Here is a 9,244-nt window from a genome sequence, read left to right on the forward strand (position 1 = left end):
GACACAGACAATGGTTTAGTGGTTACCAGAGGGTAAGGGGGTAGGGGTTGGGAGATGAGGGTAAAGGGGATCAAATATATGGTGATGGAAGGAGAACTGACTCTGGGTGGTGAACACACAATGGGATTTATAGATGATGTAATACAGAATTGTACACCTGAAATCTATGTAATTTTCCTAACAATTGTCACCCCAATAAATTTAATAAAAAAAAAAATGAAAAAAATAAAAAAAGCATTGGATTTCTATTGTCCTGTTTTCCTCTTGAACTGGCATGTATTACTGTTTACAACACAGAAGACACAACAATTAATTTGTTGCCATTCCAAGCTCCTTAGACTTCAGTATTTCCTACTCTTCAAGCCCCAGCACCTTTTTCGCAGTGATAATGACAGTCTTAATTAGCATTGCCACCATCATGGGACCAATACCCCCAGGGACTGGAGTGATGTAACCAGATTTCTTTCTGTCTCCTTCAAAATCCACATCTCCAACCAACTTGGGTTTAGCAGTGATAGGATCTTGCATTCTATTTATTACCACATCAATGACTACTGCTGCTTCCTTGCTCATATCTGCTGTGATCAGATTTGGAATGCTTGCAGCGGAGGCCACAAGGTCTGCAAGAATTGTATGTTTCTTCAGCTGCTCTTTGGAAGTGTATTGAGGAATTATGTTAACAGTGGCATCACCTCCAGGACATTCCCGCATCCCATTTGTGTATAGTATCATTGCAATGGGCATTCTAACTTTTTTTGTCCTTTCAGATACAACCACATTCTTCCCTAGGATTAGAATGCCAGATCGCTTAATTATTTCCCACACACCCCATGGAGTAGCCAGTAATATGGAATACTTGTCCAAACACATTCGCTCTACATTAATTACATGAAAACCATCAACATCCTTGTCTGGAGAAACAGTATCACAGATCTTCCTCATCAGTATGCTCTGGAAGAGGCAGGTGAACAAGGAGGCCGTCTATATTGTCATCACTATATAGTTTATTAATAAAATTCAACAGTTCTTCATCTGCAATTGAAGCTAGTTTCACAATTGTCTCACTGTTGATTCCCACATCTGCAGCAGCACTGGTTTTGTTGAGGACATAGGAATGATTTGCAGGATTCTTGTCAACCAGAACAATGCTCAGGTCTGGCTGTTTGTTGTCTGATGCCACCCACTCTTCTATCTCTTGCCACACTTCCTGCTTGATCTGCTGGGCAAGTTTCCTTCCAGAAATGAAAACAGTTTCATTTCAAACTTCTGAGAGGTAGAAGAGACGATGGTGGTCGTGGCAGTTTTGTGTGGGCCAGAGCAGCTTGGTTGTGAATGTGGACACCAGGCGAGCAGCAGCCATGACCCACACCGGTGTTCATGTTGGGAGAGCTCTTATTTCTTTATTTTGAATATTTAAAAAATTGAAGATTAGCATAGATACAGTAAACTGTAGTACTAGTACACTAATCTGAAGTGTACAGCTTGATGAAATTTTAAAAACGTGTACATCCATGTAACCACCACCAAGATTAAGAACCCATAAGTTTCACTCATTCGTCTTCCCAGTTTATCTCCATCTACACCCAGAATTAACCACCACCCTGACTTCCATCACCATATGTTATCTTGACTATTCTTCAACTTCATATAAATGAAATTACTCTGCTACCACTCTTGTGTCTGGCTTTTTTTTTTTATTTGCTCAACATATGTCTGTGATGTTCATCCATGTTTTATGGGTACCAGCAGATTATTATGTTCTATTGCTGTGTAGTATTATAATGTAAAAATAAACCACAATTTATTTATTCATTTTCTTGTTGATGGGACAGCCATAGTCTTAAATAACATTTTGGTAAACTTTATTACCTATACTGTTCCATATATCCTTGCACAGTATTAAAAAAAAATGCTTTCTAGATTCTTTCATCGTTTTCCAGATATAACTAACTCAGCGAATTTGGATCACCCTTTGCAGTAAATAGTCACAGAATTTGACCTAAGTGTGTATCTTCTCACTTGTGAGATAAGCATCTTTTTTTCTTCTTTTTATTCTGGTGACCTTGAGATACTGAGGCTTAAGCATACTTTCTTAAAGTTCCATAGACAGCTGGGGAAAAGTTGTGGTCAGCAAAGACAGAAAAACTGTCAAAAACTGGTTTGAATATCTTCAACGTTTATTTATTAACTATATTTGAGGTAAATTTTTTTTCTTGTCATGAAGAGTTTAAGGTGATGTGGGAGTCTTGAAATGGAGGAATATATGTAAATTTTAAGACAGTAAGCAATTCACGATCATTTCCTGTGATCACTTGAGACAGACAGCAAAGAGGCCAAAGGTTTGATAGCTGGTAAAACAGGTTTGCTGAAGGCAGAAATGGGCAGACACTGCCTTATTTTCTTTGGAAGCCATTTGTCACTGTCAGGCACACACAGTGGCCTCTCGTTTAGCTCTGTTCAAACAAGAATACAGTTTGCATCCTGACATTTCCGTAAAACAGACAAGTTTCATTTATCACCACAGTAATTTTCAAGCTTAACATACACTGTTGTAAAGGTGAGTTAAGTTTTTTAAAAGTGGCTTTGTTAGGTCATCAAAATGGCGGCATGAGGTGGGCCTCTGGAACTCTCCCCTGGGATTTACAACAAATTAAACAGCTATAACTCCACAAAAGACTCCCTGCACAGCAGACAGGCAAGATGAAGAGGCTCACTACTGAATTCACCTAAAGGTGGGAAAATTGTGCAAGCAGGGGAGGAGGGAAGAGAGAAGTGCAGAGACGGACCCAGGTGGGCACAGGATGCAGACCTAGTTCAGTGCTCTGAGCTCGCTGCATGCTGGAACTACTGCCGCTGCAGGAGAGGGAAGAACTCGGACTGCTAGGGCTCCATTTATGACCCACAGGGCTGAGGGGACAGCATATAACATGGCTGAACCCAACGCTCATGGCAGAGACCTCGAGCAAAGACTGAGGGAAGAAGGCTGAAAACAGCAGTTTAAGCCCTCACTGTCGAGCAGAGAATGGAAGCTTTAGGCACTGAGACTAGCCACCCCCTCCCTCCCCTCCCAGACCTTGCCCTGCCCCCACGTGCCCAGTGCTAGAAGCTGAACAGTAGCAGTGTCAGATCAAAAGAACACAATATTTGCAGTTCTGAGAACAGGGGTCCGCAGACACAGATTTGCAGCCCAACTAGTTCCAGCAAAGGGGAGGGAGCTGTGGAAGCAGGACCTGCTGTGGAGGTGGTCGCTGCCATTGCTCTGGGCCACGTCTCACAACTCACCCTGCCCCTGGCCCCACCTATCAGGGCGGATCCCTGCAAACAGAACTGCTGCAACACACAGGCTCTGAATCTGGTGCAGGAAGAGCTTTGGAACTTCAAAAGTTCTCCGCATCCCCACACAGATGTGGTGCCTCATGACCTAGGCGAACTGTTAACAGAGGAGAAGTCTGCCTTCCAGGGAATACCCCCACTGTGTGAGAAGCTGGAATGGTGCAGAGAAAACAACACTACAGTGAGAGAGAAAAAAGGGCTGCAGCCAGAGAGAAAATAAAATATTCTACCAACATGGTACTGGAAAACAAAAGAAAGACCTCTTCCTATCAACCTGTTGCAGAACCCACTCCTGTAGATGTCTAGGCAGAGAAATAATAAATCATTAATTGCCATGAATAACCAAGGCAACAAGACAGCTCAGAAAGAAAAGTGAAAAGTCTCCAGAAAAGGACCTCAAAGGTATGGAAATATGTGACTTAAGTGACAGAGAATGCAAGATTGCAGTTCTGAAAAAAATCAACGAGATGCAAGAAAATACAGAAAGGCAGTTAAATGAACTCAGAAACACAATCAAAGAACAGCATGAGCATTTTACAAAAGAGATTGAAACTTTAAAAAAGAACCAAATAGAATTTCTGGAGATTAAGAACTCAATAGAAGAAATTAAGAATGAAATAGCCAGCTTAGGAAGTAGAGTTGACCAGATGGAGGAAAGAATCAGTGACATCAAAGATAGAAACCTGGAAAAGACACGGATGGAAGAAGAAAAGACTTGAGACTTAAAAGAAATGAAAGAACTCTACAAGAACTTCCTGACTCCATCAGAAAGAGCAATATAAGAATAATGGGCATACCAGAAGGAGAAGAGAGAGAAGGAAACAGAGAATATATTCAAACAAATTGTCAATGAGAACTTCCCAAACTTGTGGACAGAACTGGACCCTCGAATCCAAGAAGCAAATAGAACACCTAATTACCTCAACCATAACAGGCATTCTCTAAGGCACATTGTATTGAAGCTGTCAAAAATCAACTACAAGGAAAGAATCCTTAAGGCAGCCAGGGAAAAGAAGACGATAACCTACAAAGAAAAGCCCATTAGATTATCATCAGATTTCTCAGCAGAAACTCTACAGCCAGGAGAGAGTGGAAACAAATATTCAAACTATCAAAAGAGAGAAATTATGAGCCAAGAATAATATATCCAGCAAAGATATCCTTTAGATATGAAGGAGGAATAAAGACCTTTCCAGACATACAGAAGCTGAGGGAATTTTCTAATACACGACCTGCACTACAAGAAACACTAAAGGAGGCTATTCGACCACCATCAACAGGGACAATTTGTGGCAACCAAAACATAAAAAGGGGGAGAGTAAAAGCCTGAACCAGAATATGGGAATGGAGAAAGTAAGCATGATGAAGAAAATGGAATACTCTAAATATCAAACTTTCTTTTACATAAACTTAATGGTAATCACTGAAAAAAAATCCAGAACTGAAATATGTACTGTAATAAAGAAGAAACAGAGGGAAACATCATAGAATACCACAACACAGAAATAATAGACAACAACAAAAAGGCAAAGAAACCATAGAGTCACCATCTTACCAGCAAACTAAAGAGAGAATAATAGGAAATCCTCATATATCAATCACCCTAAATGTAAATGGACTGAACTCACCAATAAAAAGGCACAGAGTAGCAGATTGGATTAAAACTAAACCCAACCATATGCTGTCTCCAAGAGACACATCTCAGCTACAAGGACAAGCATAGACTCAAAGTGAAAGGGTGGAAAGTGACACTCCAAGCAAATGGTATCCTAGGAAAATCAGGTGTAGCCATAATGATATCAGATGAAAAAGACAGATGAATCAGGTGAAAAAGATAACAAGAGACAAAGGTGGACATTTCATAATGGTAAAGGGAACTATACAACAAGGAGACATAACAGTCATCAATATTTATGCCCCCAATCACGGAGCACCAAAATATCCCAAGCAACTATTAACAGAACTAAAGGGAGAAATTGACCAAAACACAATTATACTAGGAGACCTAAATACATCATTGACAGCTATGGATAGATCATCCAAACAGAAAATAAATAATGAAATAGCAGCCCTAAATGACACATTAGATACATATAGCCCTCCTAGGTTGAACCATGAAGAACAGGAAAATCTAAACAGACTGATCACCAGTAACGAAATTGAATCAGTCATCCAAAACCTTCCCAAAAGCAAAAGTCCTGGACCAGATGGCTTTATTAGTGAATTCTACCAAACCTTCTAAGAGGATCTAATACCAATCCTGCTCAAACTCTTCCAAAAAATTGAAGAAGAGACAGTACTCCCCAACGCATTTTATGAGGCCAACATTACCTGATACCAAAACCTGGCAAGGACAACACAAAAAAAGAGAACTAAAGACTAATATCTCTGATCAACACAGATACAAAAATCCTAAATAAAATTCTAGCAAATCGAATACAACAATGCATTAAAAAGATTGTTCATCACACCCAAGTGGGGTTCATCCCCGGGGCACAAGGATGTTTCAAGGTATGCAAATCCATCAATGTAATACATCACGTAAACAAAATAAAGGACAAAAATCATATGATTATATCTTTTGATGCAGAAAGCGGATTTGACAAGGTACTACATCGATTTATGTTTAAAACACTTAATAAAATAGGTATAGAAGGAAAATACCTTAACATAGTAAAGGCCATATATGACAAACTCTCAGCTAAATATCATAATTAACAGTGAAAAACTGAAGCCCTTTGCTCTACATGCAGGCACATGACAGGGCTGTCCCCTATCACCTCTGCTTTTCAACATAGTGTTGGAAGTCCTCACCAGAGCAATCAGGCAAGAGAAAGAAATAAAGGCATCCAAATTGGGAATGAAGAAGTTAAATTATCACTCTTTGCAGATGACATGATGCTGTATATAGGAAACCTGAAAGACTCCACCAAAAAGCTATTAGAATCAATCAACGAATATAGTAATGTGACCAGCTACAAAATCAACATAGACAAGTCCATTACATTCCTATATACTAACAATGAAATCTCAGAGAAAGAAATACAAAAGCAATTCCTTTTGCAATTGCAGCAAAAAGAATAAAATACCTAGGAATAATCTTAACCAAGGATGTGAAAGACCTATATGCTGAAAACTATAAGACATTTTTGAAAGAAATTGAAGAAGACACAAAGAAATGGAAAGACATTCCATGCTCATGGATTGGTAGAATCAACACAGTTAAAATGGCCATATTACCCAAAGCAATATACAGATTTATGCAATCCCCATCAAAATCCCTATGGTATTTTTTAAAGAAGTAGAATGAAAAATCATCAGATTTGTTTGGAACCACAAAAGACCCTGAATAGCCCAAGCAATCTTAAGAAAAAAGAATAATGCTGGAGGTATTTGGGGTTTTCTTGTTTCTTGAAATAGGCCTGTAATGATATAAATTTCCCTCTTAAAACTGCTTTCACTGTATCCCCCAAATTTTGGTAGGATATGTTTTCATTCTCATTTGTTTCTATGTATCTTTTGATCTGTCCTCTAATTTCTTCTTTGACCCAGTCGTTCTTTAAAAGTATGTTGTTTAATCTCCATGTATTTGTGGTTTTTCCTGCTTTCTTTTTGCTGTTAATATCCAATTTCAAAGCCTTGTGATCAGAGAATATGCTTGGTATGATTTCAATGTTCTTAAATTTGCTGAGGCTACTTTTATGTCCAATATATGGTCTATCCTTGAGAATGTTCCATGTACACTAGATAAAAATGTATAGTCTGATGTTTTAGGATGAAGTGCTCTATAAATGTCAATTATGTCCATTTCATCTAATGAGTCATTTAGGGCTGCTATTTCATTATTTATTTTCTGTTTCGATGATCCATCTATGGCTGTCAATGATGTATTTAGGTCCCTTCATATAATTGTGTTTTGGTCAATTTCTCCCTTTTTTTCCTTTAGTAGTTGCTTGGTATATTTCCGTGCTCCCTGATTGGGGGCATAAATATTGATGACTCTTATGTCTTCTTGTTGTATAGTCCTCTTTACCATTATGAAATGTCCATCTTTGTCTCTTGTTACCTTTTCACCCTGAAGTCTGTATTCATCTGATATCAGTATGACTACATCTGATTTTCTCTGGGTACCATTTGCGTGGAGTGTCAATTTCCACCCTTTCACTTTGAGTCTATGCTTGTCCTTGTAGCTGAGATGCGCCTCTTGGAGACAGCATATGTTTGGGTTTAGTTTCAATCTAATCTGCTACTCTGTGCCTTTTTATTGGTGAGTGCAGTCCATTTACATTTAGGGTAATTATTGATATGTGAGGATTTCCTATCATTCTATCTTTAGTTTTCTGGTAAGTTTGTGACTCCATTGTTTTTTTGCCTTTTTGTTGTTTATTATTTCTGTGTGGTGGTATTGTATGATTTTTCCCTGTTTCTTCTTTTATTACAGTATATTTCAGTTCTGGATCTTTTTTGAGTGGTTACCATTAAGTTTATGTAAATGATATTTAGAGTATTCCATTTTCTTCATCATGCTTACTTTCTCCATTCCCATATTCTGGTTCAGGCTTTACTCTCTCCCTTTTTATGTTTTGGTTGCCACAAATTGTCCCTGTTGATGGTGTTGTAGAGCGGTTCGTGTATTAGTAAATTCCCTCAGCTTCTGTATGTCTGGAAAGGTCTTTATTCCTCCTTCATATGTAAAGGATATCATTGCTGGGTATATTTTTCTTGGCTCATAATTTCTCTCTTTCAATAGTTTGAATATTTGGTTTCACTCCCTCCTTGCTTGTAGAGTTTCTGCTGAAAAATCTGATGATATTCTAATGGGCTTTCCTTTGTAGATTACCGCCTTCTTTTCCCTGGCTGCCTTGAGGATTCTCTCTTTGTCATTGATTTGTGACAGCCTCAATACAATGTACCTTGGAGAAGGCCTGTTGGGATTGAGGTAATTAGGTGTTCTATTTGCTTCTTGGATTCGAGGATCCAGTTCTTTCCATAAGTTTGGGAAGTTCTCATTGAGTATTTGTTTGAAAGTACTCTCTGTTCCCTTCTCTTTCTTCTTCTGGTATGCCCATTATTCTTTTTCTTTTTTTTTCTCCCTTGGGGTAACTTGTCTCTGCTTTTTTTTTAAAGATTTTATGGGGGAAAGGGAACAGGACTTTATTGGGGAACAGTGTGTACTTCCAGGACTGTTTTCCTAGTCAAATTGTTGTCTTTTCAATCTTAGTTTTGGAGGGTGCTGTTCAGCTTCAAGTTTTTGTCCTTTCAGTCTTAGTTGTGGAAGATGCAGCTCAGCTCTAGGTCCAGTTGCCGTTTTCTAGTTGCAGGGTGCACAGCCCACCATCCTTGTGGGAGTTGAACAGGCAACCTCGTGGTTGAGAGGATGCATTCCAACCAACTGAACCATCCGGGACCTCAGCGGCAGCTCAACTCAAGGTGCCATGTTCAATTTTAGTTGCAGGGAGTGGAGCCCACCATCCCTTGTGGGACTCGAGGAATCGAACTGGCAACCTTGTGGTTGAGAGCCCACTGGCCCATGTGGGAATCGAACAGACAGCCTTTGGAGTTAGGAGCATGGAGCTCTAACCGCCTGAGCCACCGGGCCGGCCCCCCATTATTCTTATATTGCTCTTTCTGATAGAGTCAGAAAGCTATTGTAGATTTCTTTCATTTCTTTTAAGTCTCAAGTCTCTTTCTTGTTCCATCTGTGTCTTTTCCAGGTTTCTATCTTTGATGTCACTGATTCTTTCTTTCATCTGGTCAACTCTAGTACCTAAGTTGGCTATTTCATTCATTTCTTCTATTGAGTTCTTAATCTCCAGAAATTCTATTTGGTTCTTTTTTAAAATTTCAATCTCTTTGGTAAAATGTTCATGTTATTCTTTTGATTATGTTCTGAGTTCATTAAACTGCCTTC

The 9,244-nt window shown here is 39.0% G+C and overlaps 1 pseudogene; it reads right to left on the bottom strand.

Annotated features, from left to right (window-relative positions):
* Positions 1-309: 309 nt before the first annotated feature.
* LOC109437953 (bifunctional methylenetetrahydrofolate dehydrogenase/cyclohydrolase, mitochondrial) lies at positions 310-1,360 on the bottom strand (annotated as a pseudogene).
* Between the last annotated feature and the right edge of the window lie 7,884 nt (positions 1,361-9,244).

Source organism: Rhinolophus sinicus, linkage group LG13 (assembly GCF_036562045.2).
Source record: "Rhinolophus sinicus isolate RSC01 linkage group LG13, ASM3656204v1, whole genome shotgun sequence".
NCBI classification, from domain to species: domain Eukaryota; kingdom Metazoa; phylum Chordata; class Mammalia; order Chiroptera; family Rhinolophidae; genus Rhinolophus; species Rhinolophus sinicus.